The sequence below is a fragment of the Trachypithecus francoisi genome, unplaced genomic scaffold (assembly GCF_009764315.1).
Source record: "Trachypithecus francoisi isolate TF-2019V2 unplaced genomic scaffold, Tfra_2.0 Lachesis_group18, whole genome shotgun sequence".
NCBI lineage: Eukaryota > Metazoa > Chordata > Mammalia > Primates > Cercopithecidae > Trachypithecus > Trachypithecus francoisi.
The window spans coordinates 59902636-59922530 of record NW_022681463.1 but is presented as its reverse complement, the minus strand read 5'-3'; positions in this window follow the sequence as shown (position 1 = coordinate 59922530).

Genomic DNA, 19895 nt, shown 5'->3' with positions numbered 1-19895 from the left:
TTCTCATTAAATATACTCACACTTTATGCATGTTGTTATCTTTTAATATTAAAAAAGCAATATTAAATCTCTATATAGAAACAACATGACCAAGGAACAAAAGAGTTGTGAGTGGTAAAGGATAGAATTTGATAATATGATTACACTGTGGTGACTTTCACTTCTTTCCCCAGGGATCTAAATTTGTTCATTATTTTCAATAAGCATTTCGCTTAAAAAAACACTGAACCTGGCCAAGTGAAGGACCAACAAATGAAAAAACGAACAGCAGAAGAGAATTTTTCTGCAAGAAGAAATCAATTGTGTCTCTCAACTGAGAATCACTAGCAAGAAACTGGTAAACCAACCAACAAGTGGGAAAAGAAAATGTGAGATTATATAAATAAACACACACACACACAACACACACACACACAAACACACACACACACACACCATAGAATACTACTCAACCATACAAAGGAAGGAAATAATGGCATTTACATTTGCAGCAACCTGGATGGAGTTGGAGACCATTATTGTAAGTGAAGTAACTCAGGAATGGAAAACCAAATATCATATATTCTCACTTATAAGTGGGAGCTAAGCTATAAGAACACGAAGGCATAAGGAAAATATAATGGACTTTGGAGACTCAGGGGAAAAGGTGGGGGGAGGATAAAAGACTACACATTGGGTACACATTGGGTATAGTTGTACACTGCTTGAGTGATGGGTGCACCAATTCCCAGAAATCACCACTTAAGAGCTTTTCTATGCAACAAAACACCATCTGTTTCCCCAAAACTACTAAAATGAAAATAAAATAATATCTAACACATAAAAATGAAAACTAAATGTGTAACGGATTGTAGGGAACAGAGGCCATGGATCTGTAGATCTCTGTACATAATGATTGGTGTCTTCCAATAAAAGGTCCAGACTCTCTCAGTATTAAAGATTAAGTAATCCCTTTTGAATATTAAAATAACTACAATAGCTCTTTTATACAAAACTGATACACATAAGCATGAAGGCACACACAGACATATGCACAACCACATATTTTCTGAAGTAAATACTAATTTATTTCTTTTCATGTAATGAAATATTTGTATTCTGACGTCTGATTACTTCCTTCCCAGATGTTCTGCATCATTGCAATTCATACTCTAGAGCTACCAATTAACGGAAGTTCCCAGAGCAGCTTACTGTCTCATATTTTTTTGACACTTCTTTGCTCTTCTCTGGAAAGGCATTAATCTTCTTCTCTATCTGGCATACACTCCTGCACATTCATCCTATAAAATACAAAGTAATCATTATGTGCTTCATGAAGATTCTGATTTCCCTTAACGTCTTACCCAATCCTTTGTGTTAGTGGTATACTTTTTATAGCATTTCTATTGGATAGTCTGTGTGTATGAGTGAAAGTGAATAACTGGGGGATATGACTACTTTCTTCCTCATCTTTGAATCATTGTTTCCTAGTAAAATGTATACAATGTAAGGTGCACAACAAATATTTGTTGAAAATAACTAAGAAAATTTCACACTGTTCAGCACTACACTAAATTGTCCAGTCAGATGAAAGAGTAAGCCAATTTCCAGTATCTGACAAGTTCTGAGAGCTAATTTTAGCACTGAAAATATGAGAGAAAATCAGTAATTAAGAATTATAGAAATTTTGCAGATGAGAGATTGGTGTTTCAGAACCACGAATGTTTAACAATTTGTCAGTTCAGTATACACTATTCTGAATATTTTAAATACTTCATTATCCTCTGCTTTCTTTTTATGTTTAGCCACGCTTTGTGAAGCATTGCTTTGTAATATTGTGGTAATAATTCAAAGCATTATCTCTGATGTCCAATATAGAAGAAAATCAATTTAAAAATAGATCAAGACAATGGATAATTAATAAAATCAAGTAACTTAAGAATTAACATTACTCTGAAATATATCAAAGACCTATGTGGTAATAATTACATAGAACAGGCCAATTTGAAGCATACTATATTTAAGTGGTAGTTGTTTTAAACATATTCTCCTGCATTTCAACCCATTTTTAGAAAAAAATTATAATAAGCTTAGAAAGAACTCTAAAAATGTATTAAGGTAAACATTTAAATGATTTTGTGTTTTATAAGAGTTATATAATGAAGATTTGTTTATTGATTTCCACTAACCTTTAGTTATAAAATTAATAACTTCAATAAATAACTGTGAAGTTAGATTAAAACCCATAGAGTAATGGCTTTTTTGTGCCAATGTAAGAATAATTCATAAAAAATGCATGTCTAAATCTCATTGATAATAATTTATAAACAATAACACTGCAAATATTTTACATTTTCATCATGGCATTAAATATTGCTGCATTTGAATCTGGACTGTGGAAACTTCTAAATAAGTTGTATAATTATTGGTAGACATGAAAATTTCTAGATATGTTATCCTATCCTTTCCTTAGGAGAATGTTTTTAAATGTGATATTTTGCTTGGAACTTATAAGATTCATTCAAGTATAAGTAAATGAGTTTTGCTACTTCAAATGCTTCATTAAATAAATAAAACCAGATATACACAAAATTAATGGCAATTGTTTTTTTACATGGTTATTTAAAACATATTGAGAACTTGGGGTAGAAAATAAACAACCCTTTTTAGAAAGAGCTTTGACCTTTGACATGATAAGAATTTATTGTATTATTGCTGATTTCACACACCTAGTCCCACATCTCCAAATACAGTATGTTTTTCCAATATAACATTTTAAATCTATTATGAATTTTTAGTTATCTATCATATGTATTCTCTGAACATATTCTTTTTGCTTTTTTAATCTTCCTTCAAACATTTTTAGAGTTTTATTATTATTATTATTATTATTATTATTTTATTATTATTATACTTTAAGTTCTAGGGTACATGTGCATAACATGCAGGTTTGTTACATATGTATACTTGTGCCATATGTAACGAGTTGGTGTGCTGCACCCATCAACTCGTCAGCACCCATCAACTCATCATTTACATCAGGTATAACTCCCAATGCAATCCCTCCCACCTTCCCCCTCCCCAGGATAGGCCCAGTTGTGTGATGTTCCCCTTCCCGAGTCCAAGTGATCTCATTGTTCAGTTCCCACCTATGAGTGTGAACATGCAGTGTTTGGTTTTCTGTTCTTGTGATAGTTTGCTGAGAATGATGGTTTCCAGCTGCATCCATGTCCCTACAAAGGACACAAACTCATCCTTTTTTATGGCTGCATAGTATTCCATGGTGTATATGTGCCACTTTTCTTAATCCAGTCTGTCACAGATGGACATTTGGGTTGATTCCAAGTCTTTGCTATTGTGAATAGTGCCGCAATAAACATACGTGTGCATGTGTCTTTATAGCAGCATGATTTATAATCCTTTGGATAGATACCCAGTAATGGGATGGCTGGGTCGTATGGTACTTCTAGTTCTAGATCCTTGAGGAATTGCCATACTGTTTTCCATAATGGTTGAACTAGTTTACAATCCCACCAACAGTGTAAAAGTGTTCCTATTTCTCCACATCCTCTCCAGCACCTGTTGTTTCCTGACTTTTTAATGATTGCCATTCTAACAGGTGTGAGATGGTATCTCATTGTGGTTTTGATTTGCATTTCTCTGATGGCCAGTGATGATGAGCATTTTTTTTTTTTTTTTTTTTTTTTTTTATTATACTTTAAGTTCTAGGGTACATGTGCATAACGTTTATATCATGTATAACTCCCCAATGCAATCCCTCCCTCCTCCCCCCTCCCCCTGATAGGCCCCAGTGTGTGATGTTCCCCTTCCCGAGTCCAAGTGATCTCATTGTTCAGTTCCCACCTATGAGTGAGAACATGCGGTGTTTGGTTTTCTCTTCTTGTGATAGTTTGCTAAGAATGATGGTTTCCAGCTGCATCCATGTCCCTACAAAGGACGCAAACTCATCCTTTTTGATGGCTGCATAGTATTCCATGGTGTATATGTGCCACATTTTCTTAATCCAGTCTGTCACAGATGGACATTTGGGTTGATTCCAAGTCTTTGCTATTGTGAATAGTGCCGCAATAAACATACGTGTGCATGTGTCTTTGTAGTAGAGTAATTTATAATCCTTTGGGTATATACCCAGTAGTGGGATGGCTGGGTCATATGGTACATCTAGTTCTAGATCCTTGAGGAATCGCCATACTGTTTTCCATAATGGTTGAACTAGTTTACAATCCCACCAACAGTGTAAAAGTGTTCCTATTTCTCCACATCCTCTCCAACATCTATTGTTTCCTGACTTCTTAATGATTGCCATTCTAACTGGTGTGAGATGGTATCTCATTGTGGTTTTGATTTGCATTTCTCTGATGGCGAGTGATGACGAGCATTTTTTCATGTGTCTGTTGGCTGTATGGATGTCTTCTTTTGAGAAATGTCTGTTCATATCCTTTCCCCACTTTTTGATGGGGTTGTTTGTTTTTTTCTTGTATATTTGTTTGAGTTCTTTGTAGATTCTGGATATTAGCCCTTTGTCAGATGAGTAGGTTGCAAAAATTTTCTCCCATTCTGTAGGTTGCCTGTTCACTCTGATGGTAGTTTCTTTTGCTGTGCAAAAGCTCTTTAGTTTAATGAGATCCCATTTGTCAATTTTGGCTTTTGCTGCCGTTGCTTTTGGTGTTTTAGACATGAAGTCCTTGCCCATGCCTATGTCCTGAATGGTACTACCTAGATTTTCTTCTAGGGTTTTTATGGTATTAGGTCTAACATTTAAGTCTCTAATCCATCTTGAATTAATTTTCGTATAAGAGGTAAGGAAAGGATCCAGTTTCAGCTTTCTACTTGTGGCTAGCCAATTTTCCCAGCACCATTTATTAAATAGGGAATCCTTTCCCCATTTCTTGTTTTTGTCAGGTTTGTCAAAGATCAGATGGCTGTAGATGTGTGGTATTATTTCTGAGGACTCTGTTCTGTTCCACTGGTCTATTCTCTGTTGTGGTACCAGTACCATGCTGTTTTGGTTACTGTAGCCTTGTAGTATAGTTTGAAGTCAGGTAGCGTGACGCCTCCAGCTTTGTCCTTTTGACCTAGGATTGTCTTGGCAATGCGGGCTCTTTTTTGGTTCCATATGAACTTTAAAGCAGTTTTTTCCAATTCTGTGAAGAAACTCATTGGTAGCTTGATGGGGATGGCATTGAATCTATAAATAACCTTGGGCAGTATGGCCATTTTCACGATATTGATTCTTCCTATCCATGAGCATGGTATGTTCTTCCATTTGTTTGTGTCCTCTTTGATTTCACTGAGCAGTGGTTTGTAGTTCTCCTTGAAGAGGTCCTTTACATCCCTTGTAAGCTGGATTCCTAGGTATTTTATTCTCTTTGAAGCAATTGTGAATGGAAGTTCATTCCTGACTTGGCTCTCTGCTTGTCTGTTACTGGTGTATAAGAATGCTTGTGATTTTTGCACATTAATTTTGTATCCTGAGACTTTGCTGAAGTTGCTTATCAGCTTAAGGAGATTTTGGGCTGAGACGATGGGTTTTTCTAAATATACAATCATGTCATCTGCAAACAGGGACAATTGACTTCTTCTTTTCCTAACTGGATACCCTTGATTTCTTTCTCTTGCCTGATGCCCTAGCCAGAACTTCCAACACTATGTTGAATAGGAGTGGTGAGAGAGGGCATCCCTGTCTTGTGCCAGTTTTCAAAGGGAATTTTTCCAGTTTTTGCCCATTCAGTATGATATTAGCTGTGGGTTTGTCGTAAATAGCTCTTATTATTTTGAGGTACGTTCCATCAATACCGAATTTATTGAGCGTTTTTAGCATAAAGGGCTGTTGAATTTTGTCAAAAGCCTTTTCTGCATCTATTGAGATAATCATGTGGTTCTTGTCTTTGGTTCTGTTTATATGCTGGATTACATTTATTGATTTGCGAATGTTGAACCAGCCTTGCATCCCAGGGATGAAGCCCACTTGATCATGGTGGATAAGCTTTTTGATGTGCTGCTGAATCCGGTTTGCCAGTATTTTATTGAGAATTTTTGCATCGATGTTCATCAGGGATATTGGTCTAAAATTCTCTTTTTTTGTTGTGTCTCTGCCAGGCTTTGGTATCAGGATGATGTTGGCCTCATAAAATGAGTTAGGGAGGATTCCCTCTTTTTCTATTGATTGGAATAGTTTCAGAAGGAATGGTACCAGCTCCTCCTTGTACCTCTGGTAGAATTCAGCTGTGAATCCATCTGGTCCTGGACTTTTTTTCGTGGGTAGGCTATTAATTGTTGCCTCAATTTCAGAGCCTGTTATTGGTCTATTCAGGGATTCAACTTCTTCCTGGTTCAGTCTTGGGAGAGTGTAAGTGTCCAGGAAATTATCCATTTCTTCTAGATTTTCTAGTCGATTTGCGTAGAGGCATTATAGTATTCTCTGATGGTTGTTTGTATTTCTGTGGGGTCGGTGGTGATATCCCCTTTATCATTTTTTATTGCGTCTATTTGATTCCTCTCTCTTTTCTTCTTTATTAGTCTTGCTAGCGGTCTGTCAATTTTGTTGATCTTTTCAAAAAACCAACTCCTGGATTCATTGATTTTTTGGAGGGTTTTTTGTGACTCTATCTCCTTCAGTTCTGCTCTGATCTTAGTTATTTCTTGCCTTCTGCTAGCTTTTGAATGTGTTTGCTCTTGCCTCTCTAGTTCTTTTAATTGTGATGTTAGAGTGTCAATTTTAGATCTTTCCTGCTTTCTCTTGTGGGCATTTAGTGCTATAAATTTCCCTCTACACACTGCTTTAAATGTGTCCCAGAGATTCTGGTATGTTGTATCTTTGTTCTCATTGGTTTCAAAGAACATCTTTATTTCTGCTTTCATTTCGTTATGTACCCAGTAGTCATTCAGGAGCAGGTTTTCAGTTTCCATGTAGTTGAGCGGTTTTGATTGAGTTTCTTAGTCCTGAGTTCTAGTTTGATTGCACTGTGGTCTGAGAGACAGTTTGTTATAATTTCTGTTCTTGTACATTTGCTGAGGAGTGCTTTACTTCCAATTATGTGGTCAATTTTGGAATAAGTGCGATGTGGTGCTGAGAAGAATGTATATTCTGTTGATTTGGGGTGGAGAGTTCTATAGATGTCTATTAGGTCCGCTTGGTGCAGAGATGAGTTCAATTCCTGGATATCCTTGTTAACTTTCTGTCTCATTGATCTGTCTAATGTTGACAGTGGAGTGTTGAAATCTCCCATTATTATTGTATGGGAGTCTAAGTCTCTTTGTAGGTCTCTAAGGACTTGCTTTATGAATCTGGGTGCTCCTGTATTGGGTGCATATATATTTAGGAGAGTTAGCTCTTCCTGTTGAATTGATCCCTTTACCATTATGTAATGGCCTTCTTTGTCTCTTTTGATCTTTGATGGTTTAAAGTCTGTTTTATCAGAGACTAGGATTGCAACCCCTGCTTTTTTTTGTTCTCCATTTGCTTGGTAGATCTTTCTCCATCCCTTTATTTTGAGCCTATGTATGTCTCTGCATGTGAGATGGGTCTCCTGAATACAGCAGACTGATGGGTCTTGACTCTTTATCCAGTTTGCCAGTCTGTGTCTTTTCATTGGAGCATTTAGTCCATTTACATTTAAGGTTAATATTGTTATGTGTGAACTTGATCCTGTCATTATGATATTAACTGGTTATTTTGCTCATTAGTTGATGCAGTTTCTTCCTAGCCTCGATGGTCTTTACATTTCGGCATGTTTTTGCAATGGCTGGTACCGGTTGTTCCTTTCCATGTTTAGGGCTTCCTTCAGGGTCTCTTGTAAGGCAGGCCTGGTGGTGACAAAATCTCTAAGCATTTGCTTATCTGTAAAGGAATTTATTTCTCCTTCACTGATGAAACTTAGTTTGGCTGGATATGAAATTCTGGGTTAAAATTCTTTTCTTTAAGAACGTTGAATATTGGCCCCCACTCTCTTCTGGCTTGTAGAGTTTCTGCCGAGAGATCTGCTGTTAGTCTGATGGGCTTCCCTTTGTGGGTAACCCGACCTTTCTCTCTGGCTGCCCTTAAGATTTTTTCCTTCATTTCAACTTTGGTGAATCTGGCAATTATGTGTCTTGGAGTTGCTCTTCTGGAGGAGTATCTTTGTGGTGTTCTCTGTATTTCCTGAATTTGAATGTTGGCCTGCCCTACTAGGTTGGGGAAGTTCTCCTGGATGATATCCTGAAGAGTGTTTTCCAACTTGGTTCCATTTTCCCCCTCACTTTCAGGCACCCCAATCAGACGTAGATTTGGTCTTTTTACATAATCCCATACTTCTTGCAGGCTTTGTTCATTTCTTTTTCTTCTTTTTTCTTTTGGTTTTCTCTTCTCGCTTCATTTCATTCATTTGATCCTCAATCGCTGATACTCTTTCTTCCAGTTGATCGAGTCGGTTACTGAAGCTTGTGCATTTGTCACGTATTTCTCGTGTCATGGTTTTCATCTCTGTCATTTCGTTTATGATCTTCTCTGCATTAATTAGTCTAGCTGTCAATTCTTCCACTTTTTTTCAAGATTTTTAGTTTCTTTGCACTGGGTACGTAATTCCTCCTTTAGCTCTGAGAAGTTTGATGGACTGAAGCCTTCTTCTCTCATCTCGTCAATGTCATTCTCTGACCAGCTTTGATCCGTTGCTGGCGATGGCTGCGCTCCTTTGCAGGGGGAGATGCGCTCTTATTTTTTGAATTTCCAGCTTTTCTGCCCTGCTTTTTCCCCATCTTTGTGGTTTTATCTGTCTCTGGTCTTTGATGATGGTGACGTACTGATGGGGTTTTGGTATAGGTGTCCTTCCTGTTTGATAGTTTTCCGTCTGACAGTCAGAAGGACTGTCTGTTGGTCTGTTGGAGATTGCTTGAGGTCCACTCCAGACCCTGTTTGCCTGGGTATCAGCAGCAGAGGTTGCCAAAGATAGAATATTGCTGAGCAGCGAGTGTACCTGTCTGATTCTTCCTTTGGAAGTTTCCTCTCAGGGATGACTCCACCCTGTGAGGTGTGGGGTGTCAGACTGCCCCTAGTGGGGGATGTCTCCCAGCTAGGCTACTCAGGGGTCAGGGACCCACCTGAGCAGGCAGTCTGTCCGTTCTCGGATCTCAACCTCCGCGTTGGGAGATCCACGGCTCTCCCCAAAGCTGTCAGACAGAGTCGTTCGCCTCTGCACCGCCCCCGCTGCTTTCCCTATTGGACCTCAGCTGTGGGCTGTCCCCAGAGGTGGAGTCTACAGAGACAGGCAGGTTTCCTTGAGCTGCTGTGAGCTCCACCCAGTTCGAGCTTCCCAGCGGCTTTGTTTACCTACTTAAGCCTCAGCAATGGCGGGCGCCCCTCCCCCAGCCTCGCTGCTGCCTTGCGGATAGATCGCCGCAGACGGCTGTGTTAGCAGTGAGGGAGGCTCCGTGGGCGTGGGACCCTCCCGGCCAGGTGTGGGATATATTCTCCTGGTGTGCCTGTTTCCTTAAAGCGCAGTATTGGGGTGGGAGTTACGCAATTTTCCAGGTGTTATGTGTCTCAGTTCCCCTGGCTAGGAAAACTGATTTCCTTCCCCCTTGCGCTTCCAGGTGAGGCGATGCCTCGCCCTGCTTCAGCTCACGCTGGTCAGGCTGCAGCAGCTGACCAGCACCGATTGTCCGGCACTCCCTAGAGAGATGACCCCAGTACCTCAGTTGAAAATGCAGAAATCACCGGTCTTCTGTGTTACTCGTGCTGGGAGTTGGAGACTGGAGCTGTTCCTATTCGGCCATCTTGCTCCGCCCCCTCGATGAGCATTTTTTCATGTGTTTGTTGGCTGCATGCATGTCTTCTTTTGAGAAATGTTTGTTCATATCCTTTGCCCAATTTTGAATGGGGTTGTTTTTTTTCTTGTAAATTTGTTTGAGTTCTTTGTAGGTTCTGGATATTAGCCCTTGGTCTGATGAGTAGATTGCAAAAGTTTTCTACCGTTCTGTAGGTTGCCTGTTCACTCTGATGGTAGTTTCTTTTGCTGTGCAGAAGCTCTTTAGTTTAATGAGATCCCATTTGTCAATTTTGGCTTTTGTTGCCATTACTTTTGGTGTTTTAGACACGAAGTCCTTGCCCATGCCTATGTCCTGAATGATATTGCCTAGGTTTTCTTCTAGGGTTTTTATGGTATTAGGTCTAACATTTAAGTCTCTAATCCATCATGAATGAATGGAAGTTCATTCATGATTTGGCTCTCTGTTTGTCTGTTACTGGTGTATAAGAATGCTTGTGATTTTTGCACATTAATTTTGTATCCTGAGACTTTGCTGAAGTTTTTTTATCAGCTTAAGGAGATTTTGGGCTGAGATGATGGGGTTTTCTAAATATACAATCATGTCATCTGCAAACAGGGACAATTTGACTTCTTCTTTTCCTAACTGAATACCCTTGATTTCTTTCTCTTGCCTGATTGCCCTAGCCAGAACTTCCAACACTATGTTGAATAGGAGTGGTGAGAGAGGGCATCCCTTTCTTGTGCCAGTTTTCAAAGGGAATTTTTCCAGTTTTTGCCCATTCAGTATGATATTGGCTGTGAGTTTGTCATAAATAGCTCTTATTATTTTGAGATACATTCCATCAATACCGAATTTATTGAGAGTTTTTAGCATGAAGGGCTGTTGAATTTTGTCATAGGCCTTTTCTGCATCTATTGAGATAATCATGTGGTTCTTGTCTTTGGTTCTGTTTATATGCTGGAGTACGTTTATTGATTTGTATATGTTGAACCAGCCTTGCATCCCTGGGGTGAAGCCCACTTGATCATAGTGGATAAGCTTTTTGATGTGCTGCTGAATCCGGTTTGCCAGTATTTTATTGAGGATATTTGCATCGATGTTCATCAGGGATATTGGTCTAAAATTCTCTTTTTTTGTTGTGTCTCTGCCAGGCTTTGGTATCAGGATGATGTTGGCCTCATAAAATGAGTTAGGGAGGATTCCCTCATTTTCTATTGATTGGAATAGTTTCAGAAAGAATGGTACCAGCTCCTTCTGTTACCTCTGGTAGAATTCAGCTGTGAATCCCTCTGGTCCTGGACTTTTTTTGGTTGGTAGGCTATTAATTATTGCCTCAATTTCATAGCCTGCTATTGGTCTATTCAGGGATTCAGTTTCTTCCTGTTTTAGTCTTGGGAGAGTGTAAGTGTCCAGGAAATTATCCATTTCTTCTAAATTTGCTACTTGATTTGCATAGAGGTGTTTATAGTATTCTCTGATGGTAGTTTGTATTTCTGTGGGGTTGGTAGTGATATCCCCTTTATCATTTTTTATTGCGTCTATTTGATTCTTCTCTCTTTTCTTCTTTATTAGTCTTGATAGCGGTCTATCAATTTTGTTGATCTTTTCAAAAAACCAACTCCTGGATTCATTGATTTTTTGGAGGGTTTTTTGTGTCTCTATCTCCTTCAGTTCTGCTCTGATCTTAGTTATTTTTTGCCTTCTGCTAGCTTTTGAATGTGTTTGCTCTTGCTTCTCTAGTTCTTTTAATTGTGATGTTAGAGTGTCCATTTTAGATCTTTCCAGCTTTCTCTTGTGGACATTTAGTGCTGTAAATTTCCCTCTACAAACTGCTTTAAATGTGTCCCAGAGATTCTGCTATGTTTTATCTTTGCTCTCATTGGTTTCAAAGAACATCTTTATTTCTGCCTTCATTTTGTTATGTACCCAGTAGTCATTCAGGAGCAGGTTATTCAGTTTCCATGTAGTTGAGTGGTTTTGATTGAGTTTCTTAGTCCTGAATTCTAGTTTGATTGCACTGTGGTCTGAGAGACAGTTTGTTATAATTTCTATTCTTGTACATTTGCTGAGGAGTGCTTTACTTCCAATTATGTGGTCCATTTTGGAATAAGTGTGATATGGTGCTGAGAAGAATGTATATTCTGTTGATTTCTGGTGGAGAGTTCTGTAGATGCAAATCTGCTTGCTGCAGAGATGAGTTCAATTCCTGGATATCCTTGTTAACTTTCTGTCTCGTTGATCTGTCTAATGTTGACAGTGGGGTGTTAAAGTTTCCCATTATTAATGTATGGAAGTCTAAGTCTCTTTGTAAGTCTCTAAGGACTTGCTTTATGAATCTGGATGCTCCTGTATTGGGTGCATATATATTTAGGATAGTTAGCTCTTCCTGTTGAATTGATCCCTTTACCATTATGTAATGGCCTTCTTTGTCTCTTTTGATCTTTGATGGTTTAAAGTCTGTTTTATCAGAGCTTAGTATTGCAACCCCTGCTTCTTTTTGTTCTCCATTTGCTTGGTAGATCTTCCTCCATCCCTTTATTTTGAGCCTATGTATGTTTCTGCATGTGAGATGGGTCTCCTGAATACAGCAGACTGATGGGTCTTGACTCTTTATCCAATTTGCCAGTCTATGTCTTTTAATTGGAGCATTTAGTCCATTTACATTTAAGGTTAATATTGTTATGTGTGAACTTGATCCTGCCATTATGATATTAACTGGTTATTTTGCTCTTTAGTTGATGCAGTTTCTTCCTAGCCTCGATGGTCTTTACATTTTGGCATGTTTTTGCAATGGCTGGTACCAGTTGTTCCTTCCCATGTTTAGTGCTTCCTTCAGGGTCTCTTGTAAGGCAGGCCTGGTGGTGACAAAATCTCTAAGCATTTGCTTATCTGTAATGGATTTTATTTCTCCTTCACTTATGAAACTTAGTTTAGCTGGATATGAAATTCTGGGTTGAAAATTCTTTTCTTTCAGAATGTTGAATATTGGCCCCCACTCTCTTCTGGCTTGTAGAGTTTCTGCTGAGAGATCTGCTGTTAGTCTGATGGACTTCCCTTTGTGGATAACCCGACCTTTCTCTCTGGCTGCCCTTAAGATTTTTCCTTCATTTCAACTTTGGTGAATCTGGCAATTATGTGTCTTGGAGTTGCTCTTCTGGAGGAGTATCTTTGTGGCATTCTCTGTATTTCCTGAATTTGAATGTTGGCCTGCCCTACTAGCTTGGGGAAATTCTCCTGGATGATATCCTGAAAAGTGTTTTCCAACTTGGTTCCATTTTCCCCCTCACTTTCAGGCACCCCAATCAGACGTAGATTTGGTCTTTTTACATAATCCCATACTTCTTGCAGGCTTTATTCATTTTTTTCTTCTTTTTTCTTTAGATTTCTCTTCTTGCTTCATTTCATTCATTTGATCCTCAATCACTGATACTCTTTATTCCAGTTGATCGAGTCGGTTACTGAAGCTTGTGCATTTTTCACGTATTTCTCGTGTCATGGCTTTCATCTCTGTCATTTCGTTTATGACCTTCTCTGCATTAATTATTCTGGTTATCAATTCTTCCACTCTTTTTTCAAGATTTTTAGTTTCTTTGTGCTGGGTACATAATTCCTCCTTTAGCTCTGAGAAGTTTGATGTACTGAAGCCTTCTTCTCTCATCTCATCAAAGTCATTCTCCATCCAGCTTTGATCCATTCCTGGCGATGGGCTGCATTCCTTTGGAGTGGGAGATGCGCTCATATTTTTTGAATTTCCAGGTTTCTGCCCTGCTTTTGCCCTATCTTTGTGGTTTTAGCTGTCTCTGGTCTTTGATGATGGTGATGTACTGATGGGTTTTTTTTTGTGGGTGTCCTTCCTGTTTGTTAGTTTTCCTTCTAATAGTCAGGACCCTCAGCTTTAGGTCTGTTGGAGATTGCCTGAGGTCCACTGCAGACCCTGTTTGCCTGGGTGTCAGCAGCAGAGGCTGCAGAAGATAGAATATTGCTGAACAGCGAGTGTACCTGTCTGATCCTCGCTTTGGAAACTTCCTCTCAGTGGTATACTCCACTGTGTGAGGTGTGGCGTGTGGGTCTGCCCCTAGTGGGGGATATCTCCCAGTTAGGCTACTCAGGGGTCAGGGACCTACTAGAGTAGTCAGTCTCTCTGTTCTCAGATCTCAACTTCTGTGTTGGGATATCCACTGCTCTCTTCAAAGCTGTCAGACAGAGTCGTTTGCATCTACAGAGGTTTCTGCTGCTTTTGTTGTTGTTGTTGTTGTTTAGCTGTGCCCTGTCCCCAGAGGTAGAGTCTACAGCAACAGGCAGGCCTCCTTGAGCTGCTGTGAGCTGCACCAAGTTCCAGTTTCCCAGCGGCTTTGTTTACCTACTTAAGCCTCAGCAATGGTGGATGCCCCTCCCCCCAGCCTCGCTGCTGCCTTGCTGTTAGATCGCAGACTGCTGTGCTAACAATGAGGGAGGCTCCGTGGGCATGGGATCCTCCCGGCCAGGTGTGCCCGTTTGCTAAGGCCCTTGGTAAAACGCAGTATTGGGGTGGGAGTTACCCGATTTTCCAGGTGTTGTGTGTCTCAGTTCCCCTGGCTAGGAAAAGGGATTCCCTTCCCCCTTCTGCTTCCCAGGTGAGGCGATGCCTCGCCCTGCTTCAGCTCTCGCTGGTCGGGCTGCAGCAGCTGACCAGCACTGATTGTGCGGCACTCCCTAGTGAGATGAACCCAGTACCTCAGTTGAAAATGCAGAAATCACCTGTCTTCTGTGTCGCTCGTGCTGGGAGCTGGAGACTGGAGCTGTTCCTATTTGACCATCTTACTCCCCCCTGAACATATTCTTAAAATATATTTATTTTCACAATAAAAGTGCGATGTTACTTAATTCATATCTCCCAAATTGTATTTTTCAATAAATATTTTTTTTTTGTATTTTTATTATTATCATCATCATTACTCTAAAATCGAATAAGAAACCAAAAGTCAATGTTCCATTTGTCTGTTACTGTTCAGGAGATACTACAATATGGCCATGATGAATTTTGATTTTTGTATGTCTATCGTAACCTTATAGTCACTTGTGATTATTGAAATGTTGAACTTTTACCTTTCAAAGCAGCCTTGCAGTTATTATCTCAGGAAATGCAATAATTATCTGAAGACTCTAACCACAAAGCTGGTCAATTTTTAAAAAGTCATTTAAATTCCATTTTCCCACTTAATCTTCCTATTTGTTTATTATAATACAGTAACAACTTTATAAAATCTGAGTATGTCTTCAACTCTTTCAAAAGGGTAGAATTTTCATGTTGCAACATATCTACCTATAAGACTCGATTACTATCAGATAAATATTATTTACTAGCAGAAAATGTGCATATAAAGTCCTTTATAACTTCTATGATGATGCAACTTTTAATTTAAAAATTCACATTATTGTATTCTTTTAAAAACTAACACATGAATTTGAAAATGGAGTTAAAACATTATAGAAAATGCTCTATTTTATTATTAAAAATGCAGTCAACATTTTGGCATAACACATAGAGAACATTTTCTCACTTGAATACAATATTCATCGCTAAATTAAAATCACATATGTTATTTCAGTTACCTGAAAACTGTAATATAATAAATGTAAACAATGTTACAAATCAAGAAAAATACAATTGTGTTAGCTATTTGAAGATTACTTAAAGAGTATAACCTATACTCTTTCCTGGAATCTATTTTTTTGTAACTACATGCCTAGCTAGATCACTGCTTTCTTGAATCTCTTAAAACTTATCATTTTTTTTCTTTTGAATATCTGCTTCTGCAAAATAAAATAAACTTAAAAGAAAATAGCATATACCTCTCAATCCACAACCTGTTGCCATTTCATCACAATATCTAGGTCCTTGTAATAACTCTCAGTAGCCACCGTCAAATCCTCTCATGAATCATATGTGAATGGTTTGTAGTGACTTGTGAATCTATTATCATCAAAATTCTACTAACCAGAACATCTTTCTTTAAATTTGTATAAGATAACACTAGTAACTCAAGTAATAATTTCTTTCTCAGGGCTAGGGTAAAAACACAAAGTCTCCTCTTTGCTTGTTCTGTAGAAATCAACTTGAGGAAAAGTGATAGTTTGTAAGTTTCTGGTAAATTCTAAAGAACAGTAATAATATTAAGAGAATCTAAGTAGGTTCAGAATTTTCACGGACATCAGCATTCATCAGAAAAGTTAATTAAGTTTTCAATTAAGTTTAAACTGAAATTCGAAGTAACTGAGGCAGGGCAACAATTTCTTTTCTCACCTATTTGTAAAGGTAAAAATTATTTGGCCAAAAGATAGACAGTGTTTTATAAGAAAAGGAGTCAAATTCATAGATATCATGTAGGAAAAAGCTAAGTTTCCTTTCGACTGTTTAGTGCTAAAATAAGAAAAATCCAGAAATTCTCCAAGAATACTTCTGGAATTTGCTATCCCAGAGAAGAAACTGTCCACCTCCCACTCCTATCGTAAGGAAGTTAGAGTCTGGTTTCATTACAAATCTGCAGACCATGGACAGGATAGAGTTCTACATCTTACCTACAGGTCTAAGAATCAAATAAAAAACATCGCCAAAAATATAACTTCCCTTAGATGTGTGTTGTGACCATTATTTCATTGAAATAGTGAAATATTTAATGATGTTTGAATATAAAATATTAGACATAGTTGAATGCATATTTCTCTTCCCTTCGTATCTTTAATGGATCACAAAATATGACATACCCCGGATTACATGAGCTAAGATGCCCATTCCCCACAACTAGCATACATGGTTTCTTCATTTCACAATTTCCATACTCTGCACAGAACCAGCTCCACAAAGATAGCCAAAAGGAAATACCCTTAGTGTTTTCTGTCTATAAAACATATTTTATGAATAGGTTCAAATTGCATTAATAGTCCATCTTGATGAGTTTGTTCCTACCCTTAAGAGATTACCCCAAATCATGCTAGACTTTACTCTAAGATATATATTATTTACATAGCAGAGCTCTATAGCCAAGACTAAACTCAAACAAAGGCAAATACATTTTAACTCTGTTACACTCTAAAATAGCTGATATTCTGCACTATCATCTACCTTTTCCTGCTTGAAAAATACCTTTCCAATTTTTTTCATGAATGCGACCACCTTTCTTATTCATTATTCTCTTGGCACAATCATTTTCTTTTAAGGATTTTCAATTTTGTGAATAATTACTATGCTAATATTTAACACATATTCCTTAATCTCAAAACCAAGTTCATACTCTTGGGTTTATTCCCATTACTCAGTTAAGAGGAAGATGACTTATTACATTCAACTTTTGGAAAAGATTTACTCAAAATGAGGGTCTCTGTTTAAAAAGTTGGAATTTTGCCATTCAAATTTATCTTTCTCTCATTTTATGTAATAATTCTGTCTAAACTATTCTGTCCTTTATTTTTAGTGTTGGTGGTGGTGGTGATGATGATGAGAGTACTGCTCCGGATGGCAAAAATAGTGATAATAGCAATGGTGATACCTTAAGTGACTTGCAGAGATTGAGAAATGGCCCTGCAAGATTTGAGTCATTATTCTAGCTTTGCTCAGTTCTCATCACGTCACCATTCTGATTCCTGATATTTCTACTTTCTACCTGTAACCTTTTAAACTTTATCATTTCTCATTTTCAGTGACCTCTACCAGCTTTACTGTATATTTTCAGTAAATTTCAATATATTTTCAAACATGAAATATGGCAATAATTGGTGATCAAGCTTTTGAGAAATTAAAAAATAATAATTTTAAAATATAATATAATAAAAAGCATTTTATTACAGAAAAACATATTTCTTCATCTAGTTCTGTTAATGTATTTCTAATTTTATTCATTTTGGTCAACTTCAGAATGATAAAATTAAATGGCTGATTTAAAGAGCATATTTTAAAATATATTTTTAAAGTAATGCTTAATATTACCAAAAGTAATATTTTGTGTACATAATTATTACCCCACAGATTGATATGCTTACAATCAATGTAATTTTTATATTTATATAACAGCATACTCATTAAGTAGTTGATGATAAAAGACAAGTATGTAAATATTACTGTTAAAAGATTTATATTTAAAAAATTCACTGTAAGTAAGATAAATCCCTCTAGGAAGGTCAGTCTTCTGGGAAATGAAAATAATTTTTAGAGCTAGTATTCGTTTAAAATTGGAATATGGTGGTCAATCAAATAAACTTTAGAATGGAAATGTAGACATGATTCAATTCCCTACTGTGACACTTACTAGCTCAATAATTTGGAGCCAGTTATCTAAATTCTCCCTCTCAGTTTTCTCACTTAAATGGAATAAGAGTAACATCTTATAGAGTTTCCATGAGGATTAAATGATTTCAGAATATCACAAGACATGTAGTAAGCATTATATAAATATTTGTTAGATACAATTATTTTATATGGGATTGTATTAAAAAAGAAAACAACTTAATACTTAGCTTTAGAAGGAAATAATCAAATATACATAGAAAGCATAATACATTATGTTGATACGAGAAAGATTTACAAATAAAAGTGATATTTATCTCATTTCTTGAATTTCTGAATATTCAGACATTTATTCATTATTTTAATAAAATATTTATTAGTAGTATAAACATATTTTAATTAAAACAATAAAATTGAGCAAAATGTATGAGCATGGCTATCAATAAAACATTTCTTTTTACCTTATTGATATGATAAAAATACACTATTGTGCTATTTCTAGAATTTAAACCTTCTATTATGAGCAAAATAGAACTTAAATCTTTTTAATAAGATTTGTGAAACTGCTTTCTAAGCTATTTTTTTTCCATAGGTAGTAGCAAGCAGAAAATTTGAAGTACATGTCCATATTTCTCAAGCAAAGAATTAATAATGTTTTACTGGCATTCTTACACCTGGATGCAACCTAAAGAAAAGTCTAATTAAGATCGTTCTTGATGATGCAATGATTTCTTTTACTAATTGTGATGCTAACCTCATTACAGCAGCAGCTTTTCTCTATTTTTCTCTCTATAGACTTGTATACATAACAATTAACAGATGTTTAGGGAAACACTTTAAACAGTTCACATTGGCATGATCATTAGGTTACAACAAGAAGAATTGTTTCTACTCGTTAAATAATGCAACTACACAATATTTCCTAATTCTGCATAGAATATTTTTAAGCCTCAGAGTTGAGGTCAGGCTCATACTTGCCTTCGTCCATAACACCATGCCTATCCTTTGGTAACATAACAAAAAATAAGTTTATAAAAAAGACATTTATTTAGATCAGGTAACAACAGCAAAAGGAATAAAAGTATTTCAGACTATATTTGTGTGTGTTAGTTTCATACGTTTGGAAAACTTAATACCTCAATATATACAATATCCTAGTCTGCCCTAAAAGCTTCGTAGTCTAAAAATATAAAGAAAGATGTCCTGGAATCAAATAAAATGTTCACAAATTATTAATATTGTTGTTTTAAATTATGCATGAACAAAGAAGTCAAAGTTTAAGAAAATAATTCTTATAAATAATACATAGTTCATGGCACATTTCAAATTTAAGAACATCAGTATAAGCCATCTTTGCTCCTGTCATATGTTAAGGACCTTAACAATAAAAGGCATGAGAATGGTATTGTAGAAAATTAGAGGATAAATCGGATACAAATTTTGCAGCCTAGACTTTAAAATATATCAGATTTTATACTTTAGACTTAAAATTTAAACATGTACAGTGCAGATAATGATAACTAAAATAAGTGCACATTTAAAAATTAGATAACAAGAAGAGTTATGAATTATATCTTATTCTGGTTTTAATTTACAATTCCCTGATGTTAGTGATGTTGAGCATTCATTCATGAACACATTGGCCATTTATACATACTCCTTATGTCTTTCCCTTATTTTATACTTAGATTATTTATTTTATGGTTACTAGGCTGTTTGAATCTTTTACTTATTCCTTATTAGATAATTTGAAACATTTTTGACCACTCTAAGAGTTGTCTCTTGATTTTGTTAATTGTTTCCTTTGCTGTGCAGAAGTTTTTAGTTTGATGTAATCCCACTTATTTTAATTTGTGTTTCCTCGTGCTTTTGGAGTCCTATCTAGGACATC